The following is an 18689-nucleotide window of genomic DNA, read 5'->3' as shown; positions in this document are numbered from 1 at the left end:
GGAGGGGGCGGCTCTGCCTCTCAGCAGGCCGCTGCTCCTCTTCTGCCGGTGGGTCGCAGGCCTGCCTACCTTGCAGGAGTGATTGGAAGCTCTGCCCCTCTGCGGGCCACTGGGCCTTTTCTGTCGGTGGTCACAGTTCAGCCTACCTGGCAGGCGCGGGGGGTGGGGGCGGCTCTGCCCCTCAGCAGGCCGCTGGGCCTGCTCTGTGGGTGGTCACAGTTCCGTCTACCTTGCCGGCGCAGGGGGAGGGGGCGGCTCTGCCTCTCAGCAGGCCGCTGCTCCTCTTCTGCCGGTTGGTTGCATGCCCGCCTACCTTGCAGGAGTGATTGGAAGCTCTGTCCCGCCGCGGGCCACTGGGCCTTTTCTGTTGGTGGTCACAGTTCCGCTCATTGCTTTTAATTAGATTCTTTGGGTTTGTCTAATATGACCCAATTTGTATGAAAAAAAAAGTTCACTTCCTGCTCTATGGAGTAATCACGTAATTATGCCACGACTTGCATATCAGTATTTATGGATTTTTTTTTGTGAGATTGTCAAGTTGTTTTCAAAATCAGAATACACTTATACTCTCAATGATTAATAGAGCTTTCTAAAGTGATATTTTCAGCTCATTGACTTCAAAGTAACATATAGTACAGGAACTCTGGGAGCTATGTCTGGATTTATCCAGAGTAAATACCTTCAGTGAAATATTGAGCCATGATGTTGTCCTGCTACTCTCTTGCTGAAATAGACAAAAGAGGTTACAATTACCTTTCTTTGAAAGGTCATAAATAAACATTCAAGGATTTTAGCACTCCTGTGTCATTTAACTTTTTTTAGATAAAAAAAGAAGGTCACATCCCTCCCCCAAGGCTTTGTTGAAATGAAAGTTACTTGCATTTAAATATTGAATATTCAATAAATAAGCAGCATTAATGCTTACTAGAGAAGTGCAAGACAGACTTGAAGGTGTGACTTGTTCTAGTAGTCCATTGCAGAGCAGATAGATAAAGACAAAACTCCTATTAGTCAGTAAAGGTTAACAAGGTAGGATTCTTGTCAAATCAGAGAGATTAATTTGCAGCACTGAAATCTTTCCTTAGAAATTACTATATTTCCGCCTCTAATCTACTGATCAATCATTTAGTGAGCTCTTTGGAAAACTCAAAAGCAATGGAATCTGTGATTCTTGCCCTTGGGGAATTTACTATTCAGAGAATATGTTAATAATGATAATAGTAGATACTATTAAACCCATGGTTGTTATGTGTTTAGCATTTGTTTAATCCAAAAAACACTATGTGGATTAGTTTATTTAATCCTCCCCGGAACTCCTTGAGGTAGGTATAATCATAGCTTTATTTTACTGGTAGGGAATATGACCCAGTGAAATTTAAGGGTCCAAAGTTCTATGGATCTTAAGAAGCAAAGTCAGATTCTATCCAAGGAATCTAGTTCTGAGCCATTGCTTCTACCAGACTGGACATGGCTTTTAGGAATAATACATGTGGCACAGAAAAAAACAGGGCAAACAGGTAGAAGTGATACACAAAGGCTATTTATAAGTGTGCTGTTTGGAAAATCAAAACATATTCTTAAAAAGTATGTGTTATCTGGAAATTTGTTTTTTGGATTTATTCTCAAAAAGCCCTTCTTCTCACAACAGGCTCCAATTTATGATTGTGAACATAAACTTTGGAATAAACAGCAAAAGGGTCAGTCATACCCAGTTCTGCCACTAGCTGCATGACCTTGAGCATGCTACTTTTTCTGAAGTGGGACCTCATCCAATGGAGTTATTGATAGCTAACAATAGGTAAGAGAACGGATCAAATAATGTATGTCAAGTGCTTAGTAACTTTTGAAACATGGAAAGTCACAGAGATAGCTGATTAACCAAACCTGGCTCCTGAAAGCAGGTAACCAAGTTCCTTAATTTTTTAAAATTAAAATTAAAAGTTTTTTTTTTAATTTTTTTTTGGTTGCACATGGACAGAATACCTTCATTTTGTTTATTTATTTTTATGTGGTGCTGAGGTTTGAACCCAGTGCCTCACACATGCTAGGCAAGTGCTCTACCACTGAGCCATAACTCCAACCCAAATTTAAATGCTTTTAAAATTACTTTTATTTTACTATAACAATACCCGTTCATTGCAAAATAAAAGTAAATTCCATTAGCAATAATAAGAGCATCTATCTTTTTATTTAAACCTGACAAAGACAATCACCTTTAATACCTTGACAATTTTCCTTCTGGCTTTTAGTTTAGTTTTTTTTTCCCCCATTTTATAAGCCATGAAATCATTTTGCCAAATACTCTTTTTAACTTGATTTTTAAGCCTAAATATACAACCTGGATATCCCTCCATTTTATTATATGTTCTCCTGTAACATCATTTTTTTTTTCTGATGAAGTGGTAATTCTTGATATGACTGTACTATAAATTTCCTTAACTGTTTCTTATTACTGGGCATTTAAATGTTTATTTGATTTTTTATGCTGAAATAATCTTGTAGATTAAAAAAGTGCATGCTTTAAATAATTTTTAGTCTAAATGTTTAGAAGTGGAATTTGGTGACCAGATGATTTACACAGTTTAAAAACTTTTGATATTTCCTGTCAAATTACCTTCAATAGATCAATTTATATCCCTTCCAGCAATGCATGATAATATTCTTCTGAATCATCATGAATGGTAGACAGTATGATAATTGCCAACTTTATAAATGAAACAGCATCCATTATTTTAATTTTAATTTTTATTACTTGCATTATTAGAGAAAAAAATTAGTCTTACTGGTTATTTGTAGTTTTTGCACTACTGAAATATTTAATTTTCCCTTGAAGTAGTTGTATTTTTATTATTGAATTAAAAGTGCTTATTTTAAATCAAAGCATTTAATGTTTGTCTTATATTACAAATATATGCAAATATTTGTTTTATTTGGCCATTTTCTTTTAAATCTTATGTATGTACTTTTTGATGTGCATATGCAATATTTTTCTTCGTCAGTTTTTAATTTTTTTCCATTTAAAAAACTTTATCTAGAATTTTTTGGTCTATTTTGTGTGTAGGAGTAAATTTTAGTATATTTATTTAACAAAACATTAAATAGATGCCTACAATGTACTAGGTAGCATGCTTTTTCGTAGAGAATTCCCGTCCTCAGGAAGCTGCTGCTCCTTCACAGGTTTCATTAAGTGGTCTCAGAAGAAACTGTTGATGAATAGGAATTACTTTTTCACTAACTTCCATGCCTACTTCATTACATACCAAATTTACTAGCATAATTTGGTCTATTTATAGACTTTTTACTGGATTCCATTTTTTTGTTAATACCTCTATACTATGTCAGTATGTCACTATTTTAATTGTTAAATTTTTTTTAAATGATGTATTTTAATGAATAGTAAGGTAAAAGTGAATTTCATTACTTATGTTTTAAGGCACATTGGACTTCTACAGAATATTTTAGTCTGCACAGGGGCAATGTATTTTTTAATTAAGGGCCAGCTTCTTGTGTTAGTTACCAATACAAGCTGTTGTAAGGCATTTCTGCTGTTTTTTTGTTTTTCCTGTTTTTGCTGGTTTTATTCATAAATCCATTGGTTTTATTTCTTTATGGAATTCCTACTGTGGTAATGACATTAGTGGCCCCAATGATGGTGGAAAGGGGAGGTGGTGTGTGTCGGGGGATTGGCAGTGGGTAGATGTAAACGGGTACTATTTTAAAATAGATTTTTCCTATGAAAAACCAAATGCTTAACATTTTTTCATATATTTATTGATTGATTGTATATCATCTGAGAAGTGTCTTTTCAGGTCATTGGCTCATTTTTTGATTGGGTTATTTGATTTTTTGGAGCTTAGCTTTTTGAGTTCTTTATATATCCTAGAGATTAGTGCTCTATCTGATGTGTGAGGGGTAAAGATTTGCTCCCAAGATGTAGACTCTATATTCACCTCACAGATTGTTTCTTTTTCTGAGAAGAAACTTTTTAGTTTGAGTCCATCCCATTTATTGACTCTTGATTTTAATTCTTGCACCAAAGGAGTCTTATTAAGGAAGTTGGAGCCTAATCCCATGTGATGGAGATTAGAGCCTACTTTTTCTTCTATTAGACACAGGGTCTCTGGTTTTATTCCTAGGTCTTGATCCATTTTGAGTTGGGTTTTGTGCATGGTGAGAGATAGGGGTTTAATTTCATTTTGTTGCATATGGATTTCCAGTTTTCCTAGCACCATTTGCTGAAGAGGCCATCTTTTCTCCAATGCATGTTTTTGGCAACTTTGTCTAATATAAGATAATTGTAATTTTGTGGGTGAGTCTCTGTTTCCTCTAATCTGTACCATTAGTCTACCAGTCTTTTTTGGTGCCAATATCATTCTGTTTTTGTTACTATTGCTCTGTAGTATTGTTCAACCTCTGGTATAGTGATGCCACCTGCTTCACTCTTCCTGCTAAGGATTGCTTCATCATCGCTAGGAATTAGAGAAACACAAAACAAAACTACTCCAAGATTTCATCTCACTCCAGTCAGAATGGCAGCTATTAAGAATACAAACAACAATAAATGTTGGTGAGGATGTGGGGGAAAAGGTACACTCATATATTGCTGGTAGGACTTCAAATTGGTGCAACCAATATGGAAAGCAGTATGGAGATTTCTTAGAAAATTGGGAATGGAACCACTATTTGACCCAGCTATCCCTCTCCTTGGTGTATACACAAAGGACTTAAAAAAAAAGCATACTACAGGGACACAGCCACATCAATGTTTATTGCAGCACAATTCACAATAGCGAAACTCTGGAACCAAACTAGTTGCCCTTCAATAGATGAATGGATAAAAAAACATGTGACATATATACACAATGAAATATTACTCAGCAATAAAAGAGAATAAAATCATGGCATTTGCAGGTAAATGGGTGGAGTTAGAGAAGATAATGCTAAGTGAAGTTAGCCAATCCCAAAAAACCTAATGCCAAATGGTTTTTTTTGTTTTGTTTTGTTTTTATATAATGAGGCTGATTCATAGTGGGGTAGGGAGAGGGAGCATGGGAGGAATAGAGGAACTCTATTTAGGGCAGAGGGGTTGGAGGGGAAGAGAGGGTGCATGGGGTTATTAATTGATGGTGGAATGTGATGGACATTATTGCCCAAAGTATGTGTATGAAGACATGAATTGGTGTGAATACATTTGTATACAACCAGAGATATGAAAAATTGTATTCTATATGTGTAACAAGAATTGTAATGCATTCAGTTGTTATATATAAATAAAAAACGATTAATTTTAAAAAAGAAAGAAAAAACAAATGCTGAATTGAATGGTGTTCTCTACAATTCAGGACTGGAAAAGAGAAATGAAGATTGTTATGCTATGAGACAACTTCATGGCTATTCCAAGAATAGCTCATCTGGAAAAGTCAATTATGCTTCTTTGCATAAAATACTAGAAAAAACTATTATATTGGTGTTATTTATTCTTTTCCTTTGTATTTATAATGGAATGAATATTAACTTTGTAATCATGTGGACCTGGGCTTAATTCTTGGTGGTGTCATTTAGAAGCTTATGTTATGGAAGTGTTATTAATTTTTCTCTCTTGATTTCCTCAACTGAAAAATATACCTCACGGAGTTGTTTAAATATAAATAAGTTAAATACAAAACTCCTAGCAGAAAATGGTTGGTTGTATATACTCAATAAAGGCCAATTTCCTTTTCCTTTTCTTCACAAATTGCAACAACAAAAAGTAGACTGTTTATAGGAAAAGTTTGTACCACTGAATGGCAACTTTGCCTGGATTAATAGCTTAATAAAGATAATGTCTTAATTTTTCATAATACCTCAATTTTCCTGTGTAGCTTTCATTTCATACTTTGCTAAATTATGGTGCTTGCAAAGTGCCTTGAACTTTGCTAGCACAAAGTACACTGTAAGCAAGATGGAATTAACATTGTCTGTGGTCTATGAAGTTCTATAGGTGCATTCTTAATGACTGACAGTATACATGTTTATACAGTGTGTTGCCCAGATGTTGCCCAGGGACACATTCTTGCCTGAGTCCTGCAGCAGTGTTTTGCACCTGTAACTGTGCTGAATAAAAGTTGTCCCATCTATCATTTATGTAGCTTGTCCTCATGGAAGGAGTCTGATAAAGATAAAAAATCCAGGACATCATAGTATCAACAATCTTTTCTTCTTCAAAGACATCTTTCAAACAAGGCTCTAATAGCCCCTGACAAACATTAATTATATAAACCTTGCACACCATTGCTTTGTGGGAGGTGAAGTGTTTAATCAAAATGATCATCTGAGAAGAGTGTGGCTGTGTGAGGGCAGTATGGAAATACAAAAAGTGGAAAGTGGGAGCCCAGCATGTATTCAGTGCTGATACAGAGTCAGCTGTGTGGCTGGCTAGCCCCGTGTATGCTTCTGCTAGTTTTTATCCTTATAAATAAAATACATGTTATTCTTTCTTAGAAATCTATGATATGAGCTACTTACATTCTGAAGACAATAATTGTTATGATGAGTTCTACATGCTGTATATTCAGTGCCACCCTGAGGTCTGGGGTTGAGTTGCTCTGTATTATATAACTGAAAAAACAATCCCAAATTGAGCTCAATCTGATGCCTATATTAGATAATGACTGAGGAGACTTGGGGGATCCTATCACTGAAGAATGATTTAGTAGAGAATTGAGCCCCAAAGTAAAAGCATAGTATATGGGATTATATGACACTGTTGCTAATATATATTATGTGTATGTCTAAATATTTTTTATTTCATTTTATTTTAACCTGAAGTTATAACCTGCAGTGCTTGCATTTCTAGTGATTGAGAAAATGTCATTATTTCTAAAAGTCTAAGAGAAATTACATACATATTATTATTTATTTAAATCTTTATTGATGCTTTTTGGACTATCATAATATTCATCTATTTATTTGCATTATAATGATATTGAATACTTTGATATTCAATGTTTCAGCACTGATAATTTTTTTACATTTTAGGATTTCTTACTATTTATGTCTTTGATTTATCTTTAATATAGTGGGAAAACAAGTTAATTTTTTTATTGTTTGATTGGCTTTCTTTCTTTCTTTCTTTCTTTCTTTCTTTCTTTCTTTCTGGCAAGATACAATTAGTGTATAAAAATAACAAAAAGATCTTTTTGTGTCCAGCACTGCCTCTGGTTCATCCAAGTGCTCAGTTATTTGCTGAATCAGAACCACTACCATTACCATTTTTTCTTGTTTGAAATTCCTGCTTGTTTGATTCTTGACTTGTTTCTGATAAACTCATAGATTATTTCTACATTAGTTTTTTTTTTTAGAATGGAATGATTCTTTCTGTCTGAAGTCCTATTTCATAGTTTATTTGCCTAGAAAGCATACAAACTGTGGTGATAATTGAACAAATCCACCTGGAGTGGACATTTTCTTCCTAGTGTCCATCATTCCTTTTCCCTCCTTTCTTACAGAACTCACATTTTCTTTTGTTTGATTTTTGTTTGTTTTCTTGCAGTGCTTGGGACCAAACCCAGAACTTCATGTATTGGAGGCAAATACCCTGCCACTGAGCTATATCCCTAGTCCCCCACCCCATTGTATGGTATCCATTACTTTGGGTGGGATTGAACTGACTATAATCCAGGATGCTGAACTGGCATTAACCAACCAATCAGAATAGTCCCCTCCTGCTTCTTGTAGTCTTACATAAGTGTGTGTAGCAGTTCCTTGTTCACATGGGTTCAGGGGGATTCAGTCAGTGAGCAGATGCAGAACTCTGAGTCAGAACATATGAACCCCACCTTCTTAGGAGACTCATTTTGGAACCACAAGGGAAGTCTAAGGATAATAAATGAAGGGCAAAACCAAGAAAACTGCATGAGCAAGGTCTCTGCATTGAAGCTGTCTGACCTTGGAACTTTACTGTTATGTGGAACCATTAAGTCCTGTTTGCTGTTTAAGCTAGTTTGTACTTGATTGCCTATTTTCATAAGGGGAGATATTTTTATATTATTTTACATATAAATGTTAGAGAATACTAGATTCTTTGGTAACTTTTTGATTAAGTTTTAGCTTCTATAAAGAGGCACAACTAATTCCAAAAGCATTACATTTTTCAGACTAGAAGATAAGAATACATTATGCGCTTTAGATAACAAAACCACTAGAAAAATTTGTAGATGTTTATGACAAACTCATAAATGACATCATGTTTTGATTTTCAAGAGTATCCATGATATTATTATGGGCTTTTGCATGGCACACTCAATTTATCTATCTTTACACACACCTGATACTTATCATCACCCTTCTTAGGTACTATTTGTAAGGGAAAAAACCCTATTACAATGAAGGTTAAGAATAAATAATCACAATAACAAAAGTCCATTTAGTTAACCTCTGCAGAGTTGGTGTTTTTTTTCATGCCAATAAGTATTTTGCTTTGTATTCTGCCTTGGTTTCCATCATTGTTCCTTTCAAAACCTCCCAAGTCAAACTTTCCATGAAGAGCCATCCAAAACTGAGAATACACTGGGAATTCTGCTTCTCATGACCTAGTTGTATCACAAGAGGGATCAAAGGGGTTTTGTTCTGTTCCTATAATCAGCTATTTCTTTGAGAGGGCAGATTCATAAGAGTTTGAATTATGATTAGAAATGCAGACAAGGCAAGCAGCTACATGGCATTTTAATTACTTCCCTCCACTCCAGTGAAAAGCAACACTGGGGACAAACAAATGTCAAAGGTTAATTTCAGTTTGATTCTCTTTACAGAGCAAATAATTTGACTGTCTCATTTCTTCACAACCTTTTTCTTTTTTCCCCCCAATCTTGAGTCCGTTTGTTCTTCTAGTCTTGTCATTTATTTCTAAAAGATCTACCTTTTGCACATGTTAAGATTCTTAACATGACAGATTCTTCTTCCTGCTGGATTCTGTATGATATAGTACTAGTACTCACAAAGGGAACAGATGGCCTTTGGAATTAATTATAGTAGTACCTTGCTTGATCTGAGTCAGCTCATTAACATCCTCAATTAAGTGGTATGGATAATTCAGCATTCTATTGGCTATGTGATTCTTACAAATGACTTTCTGATATGTGAGTTTGCAAATGAGTATATATGGAGACTTTTCTCCTGTCCTTTGTTGTGAGGGGACAAAAGCAAAAGGCAAGGAAATAGACTCATCTGAGGGATTTATTTAAACTCCTAGAGACTCAAACTTTAATATTGAGAATTTTCTTTAGGAACAGTATACATTTAACCTAAGTTTCTATGTTTTCAACATATACATCTGTAATTTTATTATTTATAATCACTGAAGTCTGAAGTAATTTTCATTTTTTTTCCAATTCAACTTGATGAGCTCTTCTTGGCCTTCCAATGTGTTCAAAATACTGTGCTATCAAGACAATTTAAAAAAAGAGTTTTCCAGTCGCTATTGTTGCCTAACAAACTACCCCAAAATTGATTGCTTAAAATAACAGTAGACACTTTGTTATGGTCACATATTCAGTGGGACAGGAATACAGGAAGGGCTTCAGTGAGTGCATATGACTTCAGGTATCTCACACCATTGTGCTCTGACAGCAGGAGACTTGAGAAGTTGGACTCCTTTAGGTAGCTTCAGGGACCCCACAGTATGGTCTTTCTGAGTGACTTCTTGGTGGCTTCTGGTCAATTAGACTGTTTACATGGCAACTCAGAATAAGTGTCAGGCTAAACACATGGAAGTTTTATCACCTCTATGTAGCAGAAAGCTTTTCTTTCTTTCTAATCCTGGGGACTGAACCTGGGGCCTTGCACATGGTAGACAAGTGTTCCTCCCCAAATCCCTATATCACTTTTAAGATCTTTCTATGCCTTAAAAGTCATGGAATATCATTGCTGCTGCATTCTATTGGCTATGAATGAGTCCTCCACCCTGCACAATTCAGGGGGAGGTTAAGTAGACTGTGTATCTTATTGAGGGAATGACAAGTTCTATAAAGTACTAGAAATGTGGTCATCTTTTGAAAATACAATTTGCCATGATGAATGAAATGCAATATCTTTTCCAAATAAGTTCACAATCTAGTATAAAAAATCTTGATTCTGCTGGACACAGTGTGCATGTGTATAATCACAGCAATTTGACAGGCTGAGGCAGGAAGATCATGAGTTCAAGGCCAGCCTCAGCAACTTAGTGAGATTCTCAGCAACTAAGAGAGACCCTGTCTCAAATTTAAAAATAAATAAATAAATAAAAAGAGCTGGGGATGTGGCTCATAGCTAAATTCCTATGTGCCCTGGTACCACAGCAAACAAAAAATACCCCTGATTCTCGAAGTGTACATTGAATCACCCCAAAACTCTACAGCAGACTAACAAGGCAACTGTAAGATGTTTTACTTTTTCGATGGAAACAAAGTGACATCAGTTGAAATTTATACAAATTATTTCTATTAATTTGTTTGGACAGAATGACAGAACAGCTAAGCATTTCTTTGTCCCAGAAAGAGAACAGCACTCTCTGAGTATGCATGTGCTCTTGGTGCTACAGACCTTTAGCCTATTGGTAGAAATGTGGTTGGAGGGACTTTTAAAATATAAATGTCTGAGCAAGGCCTGGTCTAAAGGTGGTTGTGAAATCCAGCACAGAACCCAACTATATAACTGATCCTTAACACATATTTGATGAATAAATTAATTGAGGGTATGTATTAGTTTTTCATTACTGTGACCAAAATACCTGACAAGAACAACTTAGAGGAGGAAAAGTTTATTTGAGCTCATAATTCCAGGGATTTAGTCTGTGGTGGGCTGACTCAATTGCTCTGGACCCCATGTGAGGCAGAACATCATGGGAGAAGCTGTGGCAGAGGGAAGGTCCTTTGCTCATGGCTGTCAGGAAGGAGAGGTGTGGTGGGAGGAAGGGAAAGGGAGAGGGAGAAAGAGAATACGTGCATACACACACAAGCACTCAAGGGGTCAAGGAAAAGTGACCCCTTTCAGGGCATGCTGGCAGTGACCCACCTCCTTCAGTCTTGTCTTACCTGCCTATGGTTTCCACCCAGTTAGTTCCTTCAAACTAGGATGGAATGATTAGATTACATCTCTCATAATACAGTCATTTCACCTCTGACTATTCTTTCATTAACACAGGAGTTTTGAGGGGGACACCTCATGTACAAACCACAACAGGGCAGATTCTGATCATTATGATAGAAGTACTGCTGCTATGGAAACTGAAAAAAGAACCATTGATTCTGACTAGGGGGTCTTGACTAGATACATTGCATTCAAAGTTGAGGGGAAAAGAAGTAGGAAATGGGATGAGAAATCAGTAAACTACAGTGAATAAAACTAATAAAGGCAGAAAATTTAAATAATGCTCACCATGAGTGCATCTTGGTTTAAAGTCTTTCTGAACACTTACTGAGAGGCTGTATTTAAAAAAATACTAAAGTACAAAAAAAAATTATTTACAAAATATAAAAACTCACCAAGCCACAAATACCAAAAAAAAAACCAAGAAAAATATGTTTTTAAACTAATCATACATCATTATATTGCCTTTTAATATCAGTTTTGTTTTCTTCATAGAGAACAGATAATTTTGTATTTTAAAAATGATTGATAATTCACACAATTTGCACCCTATCATTATTAGTATTATCACGTGAAATTTTACAATTGCTATAAAATTGGGAAAACCTCTTGTTAAATTGCTAAAACCTCCTTTTTACTTTTAGTATAAATGCAGGTTTATTCTCTTCAAACCTAATATTTCTACTATGTTATATTTCTTACAATTACTATAAAATTTTGAGGAATATGGAGATTTTATATGGTACATACTGCATTGTCAAATATATTCCTGATGAGAAAAATAAATCTGTTTTGATTAGATCTTGATGAGACCCAAATCTTCTGTTAAAATTCTACACACTTGATGATTAGAAGAATTTTCTAAGATTAGCTTCTGCCTCCAAACAATTTCAACTTCCATTACCACCTGCTGTCAGAGCTGAGCATGTTGTAGGGAATCAACCACTGGCCCTGCACCTTTGTGTCAAGAGGCCAAAGAGTTGGCGAGTGGGCATAGGGTATTTTGGTATCTCTTCTTACACTGGGATACCTGGCAATACCTTTCATAAAAATAACTGTGAACCCAGAAAAAAAGAGACTATATTGAAACATATGCATCCACTACTTAAACAACTGCTCCTTAGTCATATCCCTTAAAAGCACATGCCTAGCCATTCTCATCTGGTATGAGCAGAAGCTGAAGTGGAAAGAGACAATGGCCTTAACTAACTACAGTTAAAAAAAAAAAAAAAAAAAAAAAAAAAAAAAAAAACAGCTTTTGTGAATCTACAAAAATCCTGTGTCCACATGAACCTGTTGTTTTGAGAGAAGCCCAAGCAAATTAAACACTAGAAGCTTAAGGTTTTTTTCACTTCTATGACCCTTTGCTCACAATTCTATATTCAGTAAAACAGAGAAGAGCCCAATAAGAATGTTCTGTAAGAGAAAGAACACTCAACTGGAATGGAGAGAATTGGAGATTTTAACCCAGTTCTCCCAGTTCTGATCCTTTGGATTTGTTACCTTTTTTTCGTCTTCAAAAGAAGTGGGAAATGGCATTCCACTTATACAGTCCTTTGTGACTCCACTTGGGAGGTAAGTTATATTAAATTATGCAAATTATGTGTATTTTAATCCATACTGATTCCATCAGTCAGTTAATCCTGTCTTTTCTTGACTCATGCTAATATCATCATATAACCAATGAGCAAGAACTTAAAAATAGTTGAACTCTACAATAAAGAAGTGTATAATAAAATAGTAATGAGAGTAGATCAAACGAGTTATCATTCTGAATGCTGTCTTTTTTTTTTTAATATTTATTTTTTAGTTTTCAGCGGACACAACATCTTTGTTTGTATGTGGTGCTGAGGATCGAACCCGGGTTGCACACATGCCAGGCAAGCGCGCTACCGCTTGAGCCACATCCCCAGCCCCTGAATGCTGTCATTGAAAGTATACCAGAGCTGGGTGTAGTGGTTCAGGCCTGTAATCCCAGGAGGCTGAGGTATGAGAATCGCAAGTTCAAAACCAGCCTCAGCAACTAAGCAAGGCCCTAAGCAACTTAGTGAGACCCTGTGTCAAAAATAAAAAGAGGACTGAGGGTGTAGCTCAGTGGCAAAGTGCCCCGGGTTCAATTCCCAGTACCAAAATAAGAAAGAATGAATGAATACTGGAGCATTTTTTTGTTCCAGTTTTTAAAAAGGTTGTTTTTCAAAAACAAATTGCAAGGCACACCAACTCTTTGTAAAAAACAATTCAAATGCAGAAATTTATATAGCAAAAAATAGAGATCTTCAAATTTCATTCTTGAGGGGAATAACTGCTAACATCTTGGACAAGTTTGTGGCCTTCTAGAGGGATACTCTGCAATGGCAGTGTGACATTTTGAGGTATTAACTGAGGTGTTTTTTCCCTCTTTGTTTCCTAGTGGTCCTGGCCTGTTACCTATTCCATCAACTAGCACATTCTGCATTCATTGCCGCAGAGAAAAGATGGCCTAACTGAATGCAATTTAAAAATGACTTTTCAAAGTCAAAGTTTTTAGTTTCTAGTCCTTGTGAGAATAGAAAAAGACCCAAGATATGAAAAGAGATTTGGAAGAATATGTAATAAGTCAGAATAAGTCTTAGGTCTTTCAAGATTGGATAAAAACGATTTCAATTCTTAGGAAGCGAGAGTCAGAGAGAAAGAAGGACTTCTGGCAGCTTATACTGCCTCTCTCTGAAAATTAGTAGAAGACCTGATTTTGGTGGAAGAATTACAATAAGGTGCTCTGGTAAGTGAATCTTTCCCAGGGTCAGTGGCTTAGACGGTTGACAACCCTTTTGTGCAAAGACAAAGATCTTTCCTTCTTTCAGCAGTCTTAGACCCCTGCCAAGGATCTTGATTTAATAAATTTCAGCCCTACTCATAGCCAAGTAAACATCTTTGAGCAGTGTTCAAACCACACAACTGTGTGAGGTATGCTTCCTTGTGCATTCCTGAAAAATGAGGTTCCCTACCCTATCTTCCCAACTTAAGTGAACCTGATAGTGGAGAGACAAGACTCAAGAGGCTTTGGGAGTTTGAAGGCAGAGAGTTTGTGCCTGCTTTCCTGGTAGATACTTGGTTAGGGATATTGACAAGGTCCCAGAAGCAGAAGTGCTAGTGGTATAATGACTTGTGTGATCCTAAAATGGGTGACTAGACAGGGTGAGAATGGATTTTAGGACACCAGCCCTGATACATGACATGACCGAGGATGAACTGTCCTCTTGTCCACATATTGGCCTTTTAAACCTTCCTGGAACTTAAATGAAACATTAAGAATTAAGTTTCTATCACCATAGAAAAATAAGATTTAAACAGAAAATAAGTTTCCCCTTTTAAAAAAAGGTACACAAATTGCTTATCTATCTGAGTTTATAAACTGAGGTTCATTCATTATCATTGTAATGCTAATAAAATCAAGTGTACACTTAACAATGTATCTTGAAAAGTTTCCCATGTTAGGACATAAAAACCTGAAGAACACCTCCGAGCAAGACACAGCGCAGCATTCATCCAGTCATTCTATGGCTGGACATTCAGGTTGTGTTAATGCTTCATTCTTATGAATGTTGCAGTAATAAATATCTTTTTATTAAATCAGCCATTATTAGCAGTCTCTTTGTACCTAAGCACCACGTATTAAGAGATGTATACATTTCAGGCTGGCAGACAAATAGACACGATCTAGGAGATCTTGTGCTAAGATTCATGTTCAGTTGTCAACTTTTTTAGCATATATTTTTGTCAAGTGAAATATGTGACAAGTCTTTATTTTAAACAAATAAAGTAGAGATAGTCTGGAGGGGTGGAGGTAGAAGGCCAGGAGATCTACTGCTGTGGTCAGTTTTGTCTCCACCTGTGTGCCTCATTTTTAACCTGAGATGACTCCAAGTCCCAGGACTAGTCAGGAAAACACAGTTGAGATTTAAGGTTTGGGTCTGAACAGAGGCGGTTGGCTTAGTGTGCTTTATGGCTTTTGTGTCTCTTTCTTCTGTAATTTAATGCTAACTATTGGAAGGTTTTCATTTTTGTTTTTTTCATTTTGTTTCCATATTACATAATATATAATTCTAATTAGAGTACATATTGCAGTGTTCTGTACTGAAAATACTGTTCCAGAAGAGGAACATTTCCTTGTTTAGCTTTCAAATATACCGAACTTACCCACAGATATTGGCGAGTACTGGTTCTTCCATAAGGCTTTCTAATTGAATGAATCATACACATCTGTACAACTTCAATATAGTGGGCACAAGCTCATCTTCAAGTATATAGAGACTTAAAAATGTACAACTTTATTTATTTTGGTCTCCTCTAGCTTTTTGTGAATAGGTTCTCTAAGTGTTCCTGGTGTAGAATGGCCAGTTCACTTTATGTGACTTTAGAAAAGGGTTAAATTGACCCAAATGTTCCATAGAATATTCCTGCAATCACTCTGGGTGGATGACACAGTCAAAGCAACATATGTACCAATAACAGCTGCTTCATGTGTGTGTGTGGGGGGGGTAAAGTGGAAATATATTGGCTTTTTATTTCTGTGAATTAGGAAAATCAAAAATCTGAACACTCCACCCAAACTCTCAATTTTATTAGCAGAAGAAGTGGGAGCAAGACCCTATAGAAGAAAACACAAAATGAAGTAGAGTGGTGATAATGTGGTAACTTCCAGTTAGTGATTGGGGATCAAGTATATAAGGATAATGTATTTTTTCTCTTTAAAGATTTTATTTTGGCTAATATCAGACTTAAAGTTGCAAGAAGAATTCAAAGAATTCCCATATACTCTTCACCAAGGTTCCCAAAAGGATAAAAATAGAAAGTTGAAGATCTGATGCCACTTACCCCTAAATATTTTCAATGTATATCCAGAGATCAAGGACCTTATTTTACATAACCACATGTAAGTATCAACTACACTGATACATAACTATTGTTTAATATATAAACATTTTCAACTTGTCCCTATAATAGTCTTTATAAAAAATAAACAACAACAGAACCCTTCCAGATCACACATTGAATTCAAAACTGGAACAATTCCTCAGCCTTTCTCTGTTTGTTTGTTTGTTTGTTTGTTTGTTTTATGGCACTGACAATTGGAAAGTGTATGGCATATGGTACTGTGGAATATTCCCCAGTTTGAATTGGTCTGAAGTTTTCTCATAATTAGGTTCAGGTTATGCACTTTGGGCAGAAATTCCACAGGAGTGGTAATGTGCCCTTCTCAGAGCATCATTTCAGAAGGTACATGAGAACAACATGTACCATTACTGATGATGTCTGACCATTTGGTTAGCTGGAATGTGCCAGGATTCTCCACTGACTTATTATTTTCGACTGTAATTAATAAATATTTTGTGGGATAAAATTTTGAGACTATGTAGATATCCTGTTGCTCATCAAAATGGTAAATGCTGGTTTAGTGTACTCTAATGATTCTTGACTAAATCAGTTATTTTATGATGGCAGGTAAATGATGATTTTCCAAGTCTTATCATTCTTTTTTTATGGAATCTTTTTTTATTTGTTCTAATTAGTTATATATGACAGTAGAATGCATTTTGACATATCATTCTTTTTATATTTATTAGTTGGCTTTATGTTGTTTGAAAGAGTTTTCTCTTATAGATATGTATGCATATGTATATGTATGCATCTCACAAGTTCTTATTTTATATAATGAATTACAATCAGTTACTATTTATATTGATGCTCAAATTTCTAAGATTTGACTAGTGGGACTACTGGGAAGCGATACAAATTGACTTTTTTGTCTTTGAAAAATTTGTTCTTTGCTTTTTTCCCAATCATTCTTGAGTACTTTCTAACCTTCTGGCATCAAAAGATATTCCAAGCTTAACTTGTACTTTCCCTGCCCTGCTCTAGTATTGTGTTTTTTAAAGCAGAGAATAGATATCATTCCTTCCAGGCCTTCTAAGCAGAGATTTGGGAAATAGAACTATGCTTCTACATGAACACATACAGTGTATAACCTGGAGTTCAGGCTAATATCTCCAATTTCTACGCAAAGCCTCACAGTTCAATATCATCTCCTTTTCCATATTTGTAACACTCATTTTAATCAGTGAGTATGTTAGTCAGCTTTTCATTGTTTACAAATTACTTAGAAAAATTAACATAAAGGAAGAAAGCTTTTGTTTAGCTCACCGTTTCCTAGGCTTCAGTCTGTAGTCTCTGGCTTCATTGCTATGGGCTTGTAGTAAGGCAAAGCATCATGGTGGAGAGGACATGGTGGAGCGGACATGGTGGAGCCGAGCTTGTTTACCTCATGGTGGTCTGAAAGCAGAGAGAGAAAAGAAGAGAACACAGAGAGGGAAATGGGCTGGGAGTAAGATACTGTTCCCAAGGGCATTTCCCCCAGGATCCCATCCTTTCAACTAGGTCCCACCTCCTGTAGTTTCCACCATGTCCTGGTCTTCCATTCACCAGTAACTCAATAGATAAATCCATTGATGAGGTTAGATTTATCATGATCCATTCATTTTCTAAAAGCCTGATCTCTGAACATTGCTGCATTGGGGACCAAGCCTTCAACACCTGAGCATTTTGGGAACATTCCAGATCTCAACCGTAACAGTGAAACACATAATTCCCATTGGCCACAATATATTTACTTATTCCCTTGATCCTAGAATACACAAGAGGTAGTTTCAGAATTACTAACCTATTTACCTATAAGAAAAACCTTACTGATTAAACTTCAATCATTAGTCAATTCTTTTTATCTTTCGACTAAAGGTACATGATCCAAATATCCTATTCAGAATTTTCTTGGGTTAGCTGCAGTAATTTTGTTCTTTGCTTTTTTTCATTTGTATTCCATTTTTGAGGTACCAAAATCCTTGTTTCCTTGATTATATGGAATGTTATCATGATACCACAAGCCAGGATTTTATAAAAGAGTTGTCATTTCCCAACATTCCTTTTATTCCAACCTCAGTAGTTTCAGTTTTTATCTGCATGTTTCTCCATGCAAAAATGAGTAGACATTGCATATATTTTCTAAATTCCTCTTCTTATATAAAAATAGCTTACTATACATATACTTTGTTTTTTCCATTTAACAGTATATCCTGGAAACCATGTACCAGTACCACAGTGAATAATTTTAATAGTCAAGTAAAGATGTAGTTTTCTACTACTTGAAATATATTTTCAGGATAAAATCCTTGAAGTGGGATTGCTGGATCAAAAGGTAAATACACATGTAGTTTTGTAAGGCAATATAAATTCCTATCCATAAAGGTCCCATGCATACCCATCAGCAACTAATGAGAGTGACTGTTTTAAATTGTTGCCATTTGACAGATGAGAAATATTATCTCATAATCTTAACAAACACATATTTATCTTATTATGAAAGAGGTTGATTATATTTTCATCATATTATTTTTTGCCTTAGATTATGATATGTATATAGAAAAAATATATGTTGCAAATATTTTCTTCTAATTCTTTGGTTGTCTCTTGATCTTTTCTTTCTTGATCTTGATTTTTTCCATGCTATTTTATTTGTAAAGTAACATGAACATCCATATTTTGTTGTATCT

At 35.6% G+C, this 18689-nt stretch overlaps 1 protein-coding gene and 2 long non-coding RNA genes across 3 annotated transcripts in view; 2 read left to right on the top strand and 1 right to left on the bottom strand.

Moving 5' to 3' along the window:
- The window catches only part of LOC125614913, a 14712-nt gene extending 12764 nt beyond the window's left edge, over nucleotides 1-1948 (top strand). Inside the window, exon 2 of the long non-coding RNA XR_007345501.1 lies at nucleotides 1649-1948. This is a non-coding gene — a long non-coding RNA (uncharacterized LOC125614913). The remainder of the gene's footprint in view (nucleotides 1-1648) is intronic.
- Hey2 (hes related family bHLH transcription factor with YRPW motif 2) overlaps nucleotides 1-11034 on the bottom strand; it is a 34746-nt gene extending 23712 nt beyond the window's left edge. Inside the window, exons 1-2 of the mRNA XM_015500943.2 lie at nucleotides 11028-11034; nucleotides 7697-7706 (exon numbers count right to left, since the gene is read on the bottom strand). The gene's annotated coding sequence lies outside the window, so the exon portion shown is untranslated. The remainder of the gene's footprint in view (nucleotides 1-7696; nucleotides 7707-11027) is intronic.
- Nucleotides 11035-13196: 2162 nt separating this feature from the next.
- Nucleotides 13197-18328, top strand: LOC125614938. Its single transcript, XR_007345525.1, has 2 exons — nucleotides 13197-16018; nucleotides 18207-18328. It is a non-coding gene; the product is annotated as an uncharacterized LOC125614938 (long non-coding RNA).
- The last annotated feature ends 361 nt before the right edge of the window (nucleotides 18329-18689 follow it).

Source organism: Marmota marmota, unplaced genomic scaffold, assembly GCF_001458135.2.
Source record: "Marmota marmota marmota unplaced genomic scaffold, marMar, whole genome shotgun sequence".
In the NCBI taxonomy this organism is placed as follows: Eukaryota; Metazoa; Chordata; class Mammalia; order Rodentia; family Sciuridae; genus Marmota; species Marmota marmota.
This window is presented reverse-complemented; position numbering and strand designations above follow the sequence as displayed.